This window comes from Capra hircus, assembly GCF_001704415.2.
Source record: "Capra hircus breed San Clemente chromosome X unlocalized genomic scaffold, ASM170441v1, whole genome shotgun sequence".
NCBI classification, from domain to species: domain Eukaryota; kingdom Metazoa; phylum Chordata; class Mammalia; order Artiodactyla; family Bovidae; genus Capra; species Capra hircus.
This window is the reverse complement of record NW_017189517.1, coordinates 24,849,977-24,865,996: the sequence shown is the minus strand read 5'-3', so window position 1 is coordinate 24,865,996 and position 16,020 is coordinate 24,849,977. Positions and strand designations below refer to the sequence as shown.

At 41.2% G+C, this 16,020-nt stretch overlaps 1 pseudogene; it reads right to left on the bottom strand.

Moving 5' to 3' along the window:
- Nucleotides 1–11,840: 11,840 nt before the first annotated feature.
- The window catches only part of LOC102178803, a 54,802-nt pseudogene continuing 50,622 nt past the window's right edge, over nucleotides 11,841–16,020 (bottom strand).

Genomic DNA, 16,020 nt, shown 5'->3' with positions numbered 1-16,020 from the left:
TTTCCATTTCACAGGGGAGGAAGCTAAGGTTCATTTTGGTTAAATCACTCCTCAATGTATTCGAACTGCAGCTCTGCTATTAACTTTCAGCAAGTAACCATGCCACTCTAGCCTCAGTTTCCCAATCAATAAATTCAAATAATTTGCTTTCCAAGGTTTCTTTCAGCTCTGTCTCTAATCCCTCATCTCCTGCTGGCTGAGATCAAGGAACTGGGGGCCTGGGCATTTTCACAGTGGCAGGAAATAATTTTGGCACTAGAGGTACATTTTGGAAAGGGAAAGCTCTTAGAATGCCAAAGCAGGCAGCATAAGAGCAGTGAATACTAGAAGCAAGACAATCTGAGAAAGGAAAAACAAGGGGCCCTGAACTCCAAACTCACCTACTTGCTAAGCTATAATAAAACCACTGGGATTCCAATTGTGAACTCAACATTCCAACTTGTTTCCTTTCATGATTAAAGAATCCTCTCTGCAAACTTTAATTAAAGTCGGCTTTGGCAAACAATTTTATCATATTCAGACAATAATTACTGCAATAAATTACATAAAGAAATCTATTGTGTCCACTGCTTATTCCACACAGCAAAAGGGCCGATAAGAAACTGCAGCCGAAGGAAGTCATTTGGAAGGAAAACCAACAGGCAAATAGATGCATTCTAATAATTTATGCAAGTCCACTGGTGACACCCTCCCCCTCCCCCACTCCAACATTCTCTGAGGACTTGAAGGGCACTGAGAAGCAGCCAATCTAAGGGCTATGCATTGCTTAATCTTACCACCAAAATACAGGCTTTACGCCTAATATAAAAGGAATTTAAGATGCCAGGTGAAAGTGGTGATCTTTAAACTGGTTGTGCAAGAAACTGAAAGCTAATTCTTAAGATGATACGCCTACTTAATAGTTTGTTCTTTTTGGAGTGATTAAAAACCTGTTTAATTACAGTAGAATCAGTTTGGGCTTCCAGACACCTAATCACTTTTCCAGTACATAGCTCTAAAGTCAGAATAAATAACACTAACCTACTTCCCTGATTTCTTACAAGGATTAATTAATTGATTTTAAAGGGTTTCAGAAGTTTCATAAAACAGTGGCCTAGGAATTAGGAGACCTAAATTTAGTGCAGACTCTGCCGTTAATAGCTGTGTGGCCTAGGTGGTTGACTTTACTTCTCTGGGGCTTGGCTTCTCCACCTGTAAAAGGGAATTGGGCTAGACAGTCTCCGTACTTTGGGTCTAATATTGTAATAATACTCTAGGACTCACCATCATTATAGCCTTTTCTCTTAGTAGCTTAAGACCACAATAATCTACTTTTGGTTTTCCAGTTTCCCTAAAATTGGATTCCTGGAAAAATTTCCAAAATGTCTGTTTCCCAGACACAGTCACTTAGGCATACTGACCCCAACCAAACTTTCCAAGTATGAATAGAGAAAAATATAATAAAGATCCAGAAAGAAGAAAAAAATAGAATCTAGACTTTCACACACATGAACAAGTAAACGGAAGCCATTTCTTAGTATCTGCAGACCCACACTTTTTTCTTCCCAACTATTTTCCATGCTTTTCTTTTCCACAGATTTTATTACTCTTTCTTTTCCCTAACGTAAATCTGGGGCCCTCATTACCAGCTTTAAAAACACTCACTATGACTATTTATAAGAGGACTTGAAATGTTTAAAGGGAAAATAACATTATATGGAGCAAAAGAAAAGCAGAATAAAAAATTTTATGTACAATATAATCTCAACTGGGCTAGAAAATGGTCCATATGCTGAAGACTTGATGGCCATACACCAAAAGTTTAATAAGCTGGTCTTTAGCTGGCAGAATCCAGGGTTAGATTTTCCCCTTCACATTAGCTTTTTTTTTTTTAACCCTTAATGAGCGTGTATTGCGTTTGTTAAAGATAATATATATGTATGTGTATATATAGTGTGTCTTTAACAAAAGGAGGAAGAGTGACTCCTTTTTATAGACAGCATAGAGGCATAGAGTAGTGGTTAAATGGTGGGATTCAACCCCTCTGAGACTCCATTTCCCCCTCTATAAAATGGCAATAAGACTAATAAAGGACCTACTTCATAGAGTTATTTTCCAGATTAAATAAGCTACTCCATGTAAGTGCTTAGACCAATGCCTGGCACCATTATTTGCCATTTAAAATGTTAAACCTGGAGAAGGAAATGGCAACCCACTCCAGTACTATTGCCTGGAAAATCCCATGGACAGAGGAGCCTGGTAGGCTACAGTCTATGGGGTCACAAAGAGTCGGACACGACTGAGCAACTTCACTTTCACTTTCAAAATGTTAAATGTGACTATGCTCCAGTAAAAAATGCTAAACATTTACTGTAAATATAATGTGTGCAAGTGGTGAAAAAAAAAAACAGTACAGAAGACTTTAAAAAGTAAAGTGAAAAAGGAGAAATAGTTTTCCCTCTTTAACCCTCAGCCTCACTGTCAACACCTTCTTATGTAGCCTTCCAGAATTCTTAAGGGCAAATGCAAACATACATCCTCTTTTTCAGTCACACACACACACGGGCAAGCACACACAGAATCATAGCATTCATGTTATTTTCACCTTGTTTTTTAACTTAATTATCTTTTTTGAAGATCTTTCCATAACAGAACATCTAGATTTACTCCTTTTTTATTGTGGTTAAAAGACACATAGGGCTTCCCCAGTGGCTCAGAGGTAAAGAATCTACCTGCAATGCAGAGATGCAGGAGATCCAGGTTCAATCCCTGGGTTGGCAATATCCCCTGAAGGAGCGTATTGCAACCCACTCCAGTATTCTTGCCTGAAAAATCCCAATGGACAGGGGAGCCTTGTGGGCTACAATCCATAGGGTCACAAAGAGTCAGACACAACTGAAGCAACTGAGCACACAGCACACACAAAAGACACAACATAAAATGTATCATCTCAACCATTTTTAACTGTATAGTTCAATAGTCTTAAGTAGATCAACATTGTGAAACAGATCTCAAGAGCTTTTTCATCTTGCAAATCTAAACTTTCATATCCATTCAACAACTCTTCTTTCTCCTTCCTCCAGCCCCTGGTAACAGCCATTCTACTTTCTGTTTGTATGAATTTAGATAGCTCATAGAAGTGGGATCATACAGTACTTTTTGTGACTGGCTAATTTCCCTTAGCAAAATGCCCTCAAGCTGCATCCATTGTGTAGTATGTGACAAGATTTCCTTCTTTTTTAAGGCTGAATAATATTCCACTGTATGTATATGCCACATTTTGCTTATCCATTTACGTGTCAGTGGGCATTTGGGTTGCTTCCACCTCCTGGTTATTGTGAATAGTGCTGCTATTAACATGGATGTACAAACATCTCTTTGAGAACTCACTTTCACTTCTTTTGGATACATATCTGGCAGTGGGGTTAGTGGATCACATGATAATTCTATTTTTAATTTTCTTGAGGAACCTCCATATTATTTTCCCCAGCAGCTGAGCCACTGTACATTCTCAACAACACTGTACTAGGGTTCCAGTTTCTCTACATGTTCACCAATAGTTGTTATTTCCTGTTTTTCTAATACTAGTTCTAATGTATGTAAGGTGATTTCCTCCTGATTTCTAACAGTTACATAGTGCTTTGCAATGTGGAAAAACCTCTATCAATGGACAGTTTGACCCTGGTCTTCAAGTATTTCAAATAATTCTGCAGTGAACACCCACATATCTTTATATACATGTGGAATACTTTTAGCAAAGGAATTGCCAGAATAAAGTGTATGTGCTATTTTAGGGGTGGGGGAGCTGCAGATTTCAGAAGTTTCAACTGGTATCTTACAGTGAATATATTAATGCTTTTGATTTAAAATAGTAAAAAAAAGTGTATGTGCTTTTTGGGTAACTTTTTATTATAAAATAATTTCAGACTTACCAAAAAAGTTGCAGGAACATCCATGTTCCTTTCATCCAGCTTCCTCTATTGTTAATAGTCGATTAATTTATAATTTTCTTTCAATATATACGCATATTTCTCTTTTTTCTAAACCACTTGGGAGTAAATTTTAGCCATGATATTCCTTTAACCCTAAATATTTGAACATGTATCTCTCCAACAAAACAAATATTTCTCTTACATAAGTACAGTGCAACTATTAAAATCAGAAAATTAATATTGATAAAATAGTATTATCTAGCCTACAGAAAATATTCATAGTTCTCCTTTTGTACAAATAGTATTTCTGTATCAAAAAGAACTGGCAGGAGTTGGGGGGGACAATTCCAGGATATAACTCAGGATCAGACATTGCATTTGTCATTTCCACCTGGCCTCCAAAAGTTCCTAAGACTGTTTTCCCCTTTCATGACCATGACAGTCTTTTCATTATTTATTATTATTATTTGGAAGCAATCACAAACTTACAGAAAAGTTAGAAATATAGTATAGAATGTCCTGGATTTTTCCTCCTGAACCATTTGAGAGTAAGTCACCAGCCTATGCCCCATCATCCCTGAATAATATCGTGTATATATTTTTTAACCAACAAGCATATTTTCCTATCTAGCTATGATACCACCACCATCATCAGGAAATTCACATGAATAGATTACTAACATCGAATCCTCAGGTCCCATTCAAGTTTCATCAGTTGTCCCCAATGGGTCTATTATGGCAAAAGGATCCAGTACAGACCCATATGGTGCTTTTAGTTGTCATGTCTCCTCCATCTCCTTCATTGTGAAAGAGTTCCTTGGTCTTTCATTGACTTTTAAGACCTCAGCACTTTTTTAAATTTTATTTTTAATTGGAGGATAACTGCTTTACAATATTGTGTTGGTTTCTGCCATAAGTATACATATACTCCCTCCCTCTTGATCCTCGCTTCCACTCCCCCGATCCCACCCTTCTAGGTCGTCGCAGAGCACCAGGTTGAGCTGTGTTATACAGCAACTTCCCACTAGCTATCTGTTTTACATATAAGACTTGGGAATTTTTTAAAACTCCGAGCCGGTTGTTTTGAAGAATGTCCCCCAATTTGGGTTTGCCTGAGGTTTGCTCATGATTAGATTCAGGTTACACGTCTTTGTCAGGCCTATGACAGAAGTGACACTGTATACTTCATTCTGTCAGGTGGAGCGTGATTTCAGTGTGTCCTGTTACTGGTGACGTTCGTTCTGATCACTTGACTAAAGTGATATGTGCCAGGCTTCTTCACTGTGAAATTATTCTCTGTAATTAATTTTTTGTGGAGAAGTCCTTTGAGACTGTGCAAATCTTACATTTCTCATCAAACTTTCAATTTATTCATCTGTTAATTTATATCAGTATAGAGTTATGTCTTCCTATTTTATTCAGTGGGTTATAATCCATTACGATCATTGCTTACTTTGATGCCCACATTATTCTTGATCTGACCACTGGGGACCCCTTCAGAATGGCTTTTGTGTCCCTTCGATGTGTCCTCATCATTCTTTGTGCACTTCCTTATTTTCTGGTACAAGATAGTCCAGGTTCATCTCATACTTTCATTTATCCAGTCCTGAAACCAGCCATTGTTCTGAGATGCCTTGGTTCTCTTTTGTGGAAAATAGTATTTGGAAACCAAATCTGGGCACTAGGTAGGTATAGATAATGCTATTGTTGTATCGCTACTCCCTGACTCTCTAGAAGCTTCTTTTACACACTTTTATTCACATGCTTACACAGACACAATACTCACAGATTTTATATCTCTATCTCTATCTATCTGGCCATGAGTTCACTCTGCTATATTCCAACTAACACCATAAAATTCATTCTAGCTTTCTCCCTTCCCATATTTGTAACAATTTATGATAATGAGGAAACTTTCTATTATTCTGAACACATTTTCTCATTTTATCAATCACCCTTATGCAATTGAACTGGGAGGTTTCTTTTTCATTTTTAATAATAACTACCATTTATTGGCTGCTTATCATGTGCCAAGCACTGTCATATTGCTTGACAACCAAAATTTCATTTACTTCTCGGTATACCTTGTGAGACAAGCATGATTATCCCCGTTTTAGAGAGGAAACTGAGGCATAGAAAGGGTAATTAGCTCAAGGTACAATAGCTAATTAAAATTAAGCCTGCCTGATTCAAACAAAGATCTAGATGACCTCCTAAGCACCATGCTATGCTAAGTCACTTCGGTGGTGTCTGACTTTTTGCAACCCTACAGATTGTAGCCCACCAGACCTCTGCCCACGGGGATTCTCCGGGAAATAATATTGGAGTGGGTTACCTGCCCTCCTCCAGGGGATCTTCCCGACCCAGGGATGGAACCTGAGTCTCTCATATTTCCTGAATTGTCAGACAGGTTCTTTACCACTAGCGCCACCTGGGCAGCCCCCTAAACACTGTACTATTCTTTTTTTTTCACCTTTTTTTTTTCTTTTTTACTGTGGTAACAACCCTTAACATGAGCTCTGTCCTCTCAGCATATTTTTAAGGTTACAATACAGTAGACTATTGGTCTAATGGTCATACCATTCAGGTATGACCTAAATCAAATCCCTTACAATTATTCAGTGGAAGTAACAAATGGATTCATGGTAATAGATCTGATAGACAGAGTGGCTGAAGAACTATGGACAGAGGTTCATGACATTGTACAGGAGGCAGTGATCAAGACCATCCACAAGAAGAAGAAATGCAAAAAGGCAAAATAGTTGTCTAAGGAGGCCTTACAAATAGCTGAGAAAAGAAGAGAAGTGAAAGGCAAAGGAGAAAAGGAAAGATATACCCATCTGAATGCAGAGTTCCAAAGAATAGCAAGGAGAGATAAGAAAACCTTTCTCAGTGATCAATGCAAAGAAATAGAGGAAAACAATAGAATGGGAATGACTAGGGATCTCTTCAAGAAAATTAGAGATACCAAAGGAATATTTCATACAAAGATGGGCACAATTAAGGATAGAAACGGTATGGACCTAACAGAAGCAGAAAACATTAAGAAGAAGTGGCAAGAATACACAGGAGAACTGTACAAAAAAGATCTTAATCTCAGATAGCCATGATGGTATGATCATTCATCTAGAGCCAGATATCCTGGAATGTGAAGTCAAGTGGGCCTTAGGAAGCATCACTACAAACAGCTAGTGGAGGTGATGGAATTGCAGTTGAGCTATTTCAAATCCTAACAGATGATGCTGTGAAAGTGCTGCACTCAATAAACCAGCAAATTTGGAAAACTCAGCAGTGGCCACAGGACTGGAAAAGGTCAGTTTCCATTCCAATCCCAAAGAAAGGCAATGCCAAAGAATGTTCACACCACCACACAATTGCATTCATTTCACATGCTCACAAAGTAATGCTCAAAATTCTCCAAGCGAGGCTTCAAAAGAACGTGAACTGAGAATTTCCAGATGTTCAAGATGGATTTAGAAAAGGCAGAGGAACCAGAGATCATATTGCCAACATCCATTGGATCATAAAGCAAGAGAGTTTCAGAAAAACATCTAGTTTTCCTTCATTGACTATTGCAAAGCCTTTGAACGTGTGGATCAAAACAAACAGTGGCAAATTCTTAAAGAGATGAGATAACCAGACTACCTTACCTGCCTCCTGAGAAATCCGTATGCAGGTCAAGAAGCAACAGTTAGAACCGGACATGAAACAACGGACTGGTTCCAAATTGGGAGAGGAGTATGTCAAGACTGTATGTTGTCACCCTGCTTATTTAACTTATATGCAGAGTACATCATGTGACATGCCGGACTGGATGAAGTACAAGCTGGAATCAAGATTGCCGGGAGAAATGACAATAACCTCAGATATGCAGATGACACCACCCTTATGGCAGAAAGCGAAGAGCAACTAAAGAGCCTCTTGAGGAAAGTAAAAGAGGAGAGTGAAAAACCTTGCTTAAAACTCAACATTCAAAGAACTAAGATCATGGCATCCAACCTCATCACTTCACGGCAAACAGATGGAAAAAGAATGGAAACGGTGAGAAACTTTATTTTGAGGGGCTCCAAAATCACTGCAGATGGTGACTGCAGCCATGAAATTAAAAGATGCTTGCTCCTTGGAAGAAAGGTTATAACAAACCTAGACAGCATATTAAAGAAGCAGAGACATTACTTTGCCAACAAACGTCCATCTTGTCAAAGCCATGGTTTTTCCAGTAGTCATGTATGAATGTGAGAGTTAAGCTATAAAGAAAGCTGAATGCTGAATAATTGCTGCTTTTGAACTGTGGTGTTGGAAAAGACTCTTGAGAGTCCCCTGGACTGCAAGGAGGTCAAACGAGTCAATCCTAAAGGAAATCAGTCCTGAATATTGATTGGGAGGACTGATACTGAAGCTGCAGCTCCAATACTTTGGCCACCTGATGGGAAGAGCTGACTCATTGGAAAAGACCCTGATGCTGGGAAAGATTGAAGGCAGGAGGAGAAGGAGATGACAGAGGATGACGTGGTTGGATGGCATCACCGACTTGATGGTCATGAGTTTGAGCAAGCTCTGGGAGTTGGTGATGGACAAGGAAGCCTGATGTGCTGCAGTCCATGGGGTCTTGAAGAGTCAGACACAACTGAGTTGCTGAACTGAACTGGCAGTAGATATCTCACATTAGTGTATGTGCCATGTGTGCTCAGTCACTTCAGTTGCATCTGACTCTTTGTAAGCCCATGGAATGTAGCCCCAGGCTTCTCTGTCCATAGATTTTCCAGGCAAGAATATTGGAGTAGGTTGCCATGCCCCCCTCCAGGGAATCTTCCCAACCCAGGCATCGAACCTGTGTCTCCCACATCTCCTGCATTGCAGGATTCTTTACCCACTGAGGCTTCTGGGAAGCCCACTTATCTTACATAATGAAAACCATATATTCTTTAAAAGCCCCTCCACATTCCCCACTCCCCCAAACTCCTGACTACCACCATTTTACCCTCTTTTTCCACGAAGCTGACTACTTTAGATACTCATCTAAGTAGAAATATGCAGTATTTGTCCTTCTGTGACTGGCTTATTTCACTTACCATAATGTTCTCAGGATTTATCCATGCTGTTGCATATGGCAGATTTCATTATATTTTAAGGCTGAATAATATTCCACTGTATATGTGTGTATATGCATATGTGTGCAACATTTTCTTTATCCCTTCCTCTATCAATCAATACTTATGCCGTTTCTACACCTTGGAAGTGAAAGAGTTAATCATTCAGTCATGTCCGACTCCTTGTGACCCCATGGACTCTAGCGGGCCAGGTTCCTCTGTCCATGGGATTTCCTAGGCAAGAATACTGGAGTGGGTTGCCAGTTCCTTCTTCAAGGGATCTTCCCAACCCAGGGATTGAACCCAGGCCTCCTGCATTGCAGGCAGTGTCTTTACCATTTGTTCTATATCTTGGCTATTATAAATAATACTGCAGTGAACATGGGAAAATAGACACCTCTTTGAGATCTCAATTTCAATTCTTTTGGATACAAAGCCAGAAAGGGCACTGCAGGATCATATGGCCCTTCTATTACTTTTTGGTTTTTTTTTTTGAGGGAACTCCATATTGTTTTCCATAATGACTACACATTCCCATCAAAAGAGCACAAGGATTCCAATTTCTCTACATTCTGGCCAACTCTTCTTATCTGTTGTCTTTTTGATAATAGCCATCCTAACAGACGTGAGGTAATTTTGATTTGCAGTTCCATCATGATTAGTTGGGCTTCCCAGGTAGCTCAGCAGGAGAGTTACAGCAATGCAGGAGACCTCAGTTTGATTCCTGGGTGGAAAAGATCCCCAGAGGAGGGCATGGCAACCCACTCCAATATTCTTGCCTGGAGAATCCCAATGGACAGAGGAGCCTGGCGGGCTATAGTTTATGGGGTCGCAAAGAGTTGGACACGACTGAGCGATCAAGCACAGCACAGCACAACACATGATTAGTTATGTTGACAGTTTTTCATATATTTTTATATATTCCTTAAAAAAATGAAAAGGCAGAAAACAGACTTTATTCCAAAACAGACTTTTAAAAGATGCTGTTAGAATTCTGGAAATAAAAGCAAAAATAAACAAATGGGATCTAATTAAAATTAAAAGCTTCTGCACAACAAAGGAAAATATAAACAAGGTGAAAAGACAGCCTTCTGAATGGGAGAAAATAATAGCAAATGAAACAACTGACAAACAACTAATCTCAAAAATATACAAGCAACTTATGCAACTCAATTCCAGAAAAATAAACGACCCAATCAAAACATGGGCCAAAGAACTAAATAGATATTTCTCTAAAGAAGACATACGGATGGCTAACAAACACATGAGAAGATGCTCAACATCACTTATTATTAGAGAAATGCAAATCAAAACCACAATGAGGTACCACTTCACACCAGTCAGAATGTCTGCAATCCAAAAATCTGCAAGCAATAAATGCTGGAGAGGGTGTGGAGAAAAGGGAACCCTCTTACACTGTTGGTGGGAAGGCAAACTAGTACAACCACTTTGGAGAACAGTGTGGAGATTCCTTAAAAAATTGCAAATAGAACTACCTTATGACCCAGCAATCCCACTTCTGGGCATACACACCGAGGAAACCAGAATTGAAAGAGACACATGTACCCCAATGTTCATCGCAGCACTGTTTATAATAGCCAGGACATGGAAACAACCTAGATGTCCATCAGCAGATGAATGGATAAGAAAGCAGTGGTACATATACACAATGGAGTATTACTCAGCCGTTAAAAAGAATACATTTGAATCAGTTCTGATGAGATGGATGAAACTGGAGCCGATTATACAGAGTGAAGTAAGCCAGAAAGAAAAACACCAGTACAGTATACTAACACATATATATGGAATTTAGAAAGATGGCAATGACGACCCTGTATGCAAGACAGCAAAAAAGACACAGATGTGTATAACGGACTTTTGGACTCAGAGGGAGAGGGAGAGGGTGGGATGATTTGGGAGAATGGCATTGTAACATGTATACTATCATGTAAGAATCGAATCAACAGTCTATGTCCGACGCAGGATACAGCATGCTTGGGGCTGGTGCACTGTGATGACCCAGAGAGATGTTATGGGGAGGGAGGTGGGAGGGGGGTTCATGTTTGGGAACGCATGTACACCCGTGGTGGATTCATGTCAATGTATCGCAAAACCAATACAGTATTGTAAAGTAAAATAAAGTAAAAATAAAAATTTTTTTAAAAAAGAAAAAAAAAAAAGATGCTGTTAAAGAAAAGGACACGTTACGTTACTAACGCGTATGTTTCTTACCATTTCTACATTTTCCTTCTCCAAGGCGAGCACTCCAGCCAAGCTTTCACAGGTTGTGTTCAAAGCCCTTGGCCCTTAAAAATCTGGCCTCACTCTTCTTCCCGAGGGGGCCTCTCAAGTCTTCTGAGCCAGGCAGTAAGAAGGGCTACAAGGCAGGTGACTGCTATGGGTCCACAGGGTCCCAGGCTGGCGCCCACTGGCATTTCCAGGAAGTACCCCCATGCAGGGCTGTCCACTGTGTGTCAGCAGCGCCCAGAGATGGCTGAGTGAATGAGATCTCTGAAGACCAGACGTGACACCAGAAGACGTTGTGTGTCCCCTGGAAGGAGCCAAGATAAGCCAATCATCCTCGACCTGCCAGGGCCACTCAGCCCTGGGTTTGGCGGATAATGGCAGCATCTGTACAGCGTGCCTCACCCTGGGCTGGGTGGGCAGGGACCAACTCCAGCACTTCTGGTCGCCCAGCTCCAGGCTGCATGGAGCGCGGCCCTGTGGATGGAGGACCCTGACACTCTCAGGCCCTATTCAGAGCCCTGTGGCCGCCCTTGCTGAGCAGGCCAAGTGGTCCTGAGGCCAGGGCCAGGCTCCAAAGGATCAAGGAGGAGGTTCAGATGAGGGACTTGACCAGAGTCACCATGTGATCCACACCACACGCCACGTCCACGGGCTCCCCAGGAATAGTCAACCTCCACGGGAAGTACTGGTCTTCCACCCAGGCACCCTTGGATGTTCTTGCCTCACACAAACAGCTCTCCTCTGTTGGTCAGAGCAGCAAAATGGCCAAATCCACAGCGAATGCAGGAAACCTGGACTTCTGGGTTAAACTCCGTCAGGCCAAAGAGAGTGGGTGGAATCATTTCTGAAAGAGAGGTTTCCAAGAGGTTTGGTCCCTTCCCAAGAATTCCGTAGCCCCAGACAAAAACGTGTCCTTCTCTGTTTAATACAGTGCAGCCTGTCCCCCCCCCCACACAGCCTGCTTCACCCATGCCACTCCTGAGAAGGGCAAACACCAGGAGGACATTCACCTGTCTGGAGTCGGTGACAGAGGCAAGCTGCAGGTACTCAGAGTTCCCCTACCTGAAGAGGCCCCCACTGGCCAACACGACCAGGCAGCAGTTCCCACAGGTATCCATCTGGATGACGTTCACTCCTGCGAGATCTCCGCCCAGGTTGGTAGGCATGCTGGTGATATCATAGTGACCCACACCTGTTTGCACACCTGTGACCCGGCCACAAGAATACACTTCTCCTTTATTGGTCAGGAACAGACTATGGTCCTGACCACAGGCGACCTGGACCATCTGTCCATCGAAGTCCTGCATCCTATGGACTTTGTGACTTTCACTATAAATTTCGTTTTTGACCACCTTTCTTCCATACTGCCCGTAAGAATTATTCCCCATGCTGAAGACGCTTTCCCCATCTGTCAGGACAAGCAAGTGGGCTCTACCACAGGAGACCTGCAGCACCCACATCTCCTGAGGTCTGTCCAGCGGCAGTGGCACAGGCGAGGGCTCCAAACCATACTCTTATCCCCTCATTTTATCTTTCAGGCTCCTGTGAAATCTGAGCTGAACATCTTTGTTGAGCCTCATACGCCCAAACTTTCATAATATCCTTGGTTTTAGAGGACAGCGAATCCATAACCACAGGCAGCAGATGAAATCTTTTGGCCCAGCTCCAGGCGGTAGGGCACGGCCTGGATCCTGCGGCACGGGGCTGGGGTCCATAGCTGGGCAGCACGGAGGTGGGCACGCCCAGCGCCCGGGAGAAGCTGAAACCCCACACGAAGATTCGGTCAGAGTCACGCGCTCGCTCACGTACTGGAACACGTACGTATCGGCCTCAGCTTCCGCCGCCTCGCATGGCTCCACGAGCGCCCGGCTGCTGTTCATTGTCTGCGTGCCAGCCCCAGCCTTTTCAGCCGGCACCCCAGCCGAGCCCACGCCGCCAGCGCCGCCAGCGCCACCCTCTGTTTCACGCCTTAACAGCCTGTATATATTCCTTGGAGAAATGTCTATTTAAGTCCTTTGTCTGTTTTATAATTTGATTGTTTGATTTTTTTTTTTTTTTTGCTGTTGAGTTGTAGGAGTTTCTCATATATTTTGTATATTAACCCCTTACCAGATATATGGTTTGCAAATATTTTCTTCCATTCCATAGGTTGTCTTTTTACTCTTTGCTGCAGTGAAGCTTTTTAGTTTGATGTAGTCTCATTTGTCTATTTTTGCTTTTGTTCCTTATGCTTTCGATGTCATATCCATGAAATGACTGCCAAGACCCATGTTATGAAATTTTTCCCCTATGTCTTTTTTTCTTAATTGCTGTTTATGGTCTTACACTTAATCTTTAATCCATTTTTAGTTGATTTTGTGTATGCTGTAAAACAAGGGTCCAATTTCATTCTTTTTGCATGTCTAGTTTTCCCAACGCCATTTGGGTTTTTATTTTGTTGTTTTCAATGTTTAAATTTTTATTTTTTACTGCTTTGTCTTATTTTTTGATGTTTATAAGAATTTTTTCTTTTTATTTTTTCCCTTAAGTTATTACAAAATATTAGCTATATTCCCTGTCTTAACACCATTTGTCAAAGAGACCATCCTTTCCTCATTGTGTACTCTTGTTGACTATAAGTATGTTGATATATTGTTGGACTCTCAATTATGTTCCCCTGGTGTATGCCAGTATACCACACCATACTAATTTTATGCCAGTACCATACTGTTTTAATTATTGTCACTTTGTAATGTGTTTTGAAATCAAGATGTATGATGCCTCCAGCTTTTTCCTTCTTTCTCAAGATTGCTTTGGCTATTCAAGATCCCTTGTGGTTCCATATGAATTTTAGGATTGTTTTACTATTTTTGTTTTAAAAAACAAGTGCCATTGGGGTATTAATAGGGATTGCATTGAATCTATAGATCACTTTGGATAGAATGGATATTTTTCTCTAAGATGGCCCTCAAGAATCCCTGCCCAGTGGTATTAATTAACTTGTGTAATCACTTCCCCTTGAATGTGAGCTCAATCTAGTTAATCATTTCCAATGATAGAATATGGCAAAAATTATGAGATATCACTTCTAAGATTAGGTTACAAGAAGACTCTGACTTCTCTCTAATTTTCTCTCTCCTTCTTTCTCTCTCTTTCTCTTCCTCTCAGGGAACCTAACTGCCCTATAAAGAGGTCCATATGGCAAGGAGCTGAGGGAGGCTTCTAACCAACAAGCATGGAGGAACTGAGGCTCTCAGTCAACAGCCCATGAGGAACTAAATCCTGGTAACAATAACGTAAATGTGCCTGGAATCAGATTCTCCCTCAGTTGAAACTTCAAATGGGAGCTTTGTGAGCCTCTGAGTCAGAAGCACCCAGCTAGGCTGTGCCCAGATTCCTGACACACAAAACTGATATGATAAATGTTGGTTTGGAGTTCCCTGACAATCCAGTAGTTAAGACTTCATGCTTCCACTGCAGGGGGCATAGGTTTGAACCCTGGTAGTGCTGTGATTCATGGGGTCGCAAAGAGTCGGACACGGCTGAGCGACTGAACTGAACTGAACTGAACTGAGGGGAACAAAGATCCCCATATCCCACACAGCCAAAACTAAATAACTTAAAAAATTAAAATTAAAAAATAAATGTTTGAAAAAAAATAATAAATGTTTGTTGTTCTAAGTCATTGAGTTTGGGAGTGAATTGTTAGGCAGAAATAGGTAACCAGCACAGTAACCCATCTCCCATTTCCATTGTCACTCTCCTGACACTTTGTCTGCTTCCCTTGCTTGGGGCCTCTCATTCTCCATTACCAGCTGCTCCCCTGCATAGATTTCCTCTTCATCCCTCTCAGGTTCTGACTCTTCACATCAGGCTGTCCCTCCATGACAATACCTGCATCCACTTGTTTAGACTCAGATCCACCCTCTGCAGGGACACGTCCTCACCATGTTGGATCTCCAAAACCCCAGTCTGCACCCCACAACACTCCCCACCATGGATGTCTACCTTGCTCCATCTCACCAAATGGCTTTAGGACTGGATTTTTCAGGAAGATTAGGCAAAAGGACAGTTGTTGTTTAGTCGCTCAGTCCTATCTGACTCTGTGACTCTATGGACTGAAGCATGACAGGTTTGCCCTTCTCTGGGATTGGAATAAAAACTGACCTTTTCCAGTGTGTGCATTTTGATTTTTAACATATATATTGTCAAGTTATCCTCCAAAAATCTTACTTCAGTTTATACTCTAGTCTCTCTCCTTCACCCGGTCCTTTCCTCATCTCATAGAATGCTCATTGTTTTTTTCTTTCTAGTACTGTTTCTAGGTCTCATCCCAATGAAATGTCAAATGGCTCAATTCTTAAAACCATCTGCTGGGTTTCTCTGAACTGGCATGTCTAAATAGAGAGCTTGTTATTGTTTTGTTAAGTCCCTAAGTCATTTATGACTCTTTTATGACCCCATGGACTATAGCCCACCAGGCTCCTCTGTCCATGGGATTTCCCAGGCAAGAATACTGGAATGGATTGCCATTTTCTTCTCCAGGGGATTTTCCTGACCCAGGGACTGAACCTGCATCTCCTGCATTGGCAGGTGAATTCTTTAACACCAGGGAAGCACCCAAATAGAGAGTATTTTCCCCTTAAAATGCAAACCCTCTTTCATGCTTACTGACAGTGATGGGCTTCAATCTTTGGTCAGTGAGTTATGATGCAGAAAACTGTAAAGGAGGAAAGAAAAAGTATCTGTTTACAAAGAACAGCAGTATGCTATCCTACAGTTGGTGACAAGAA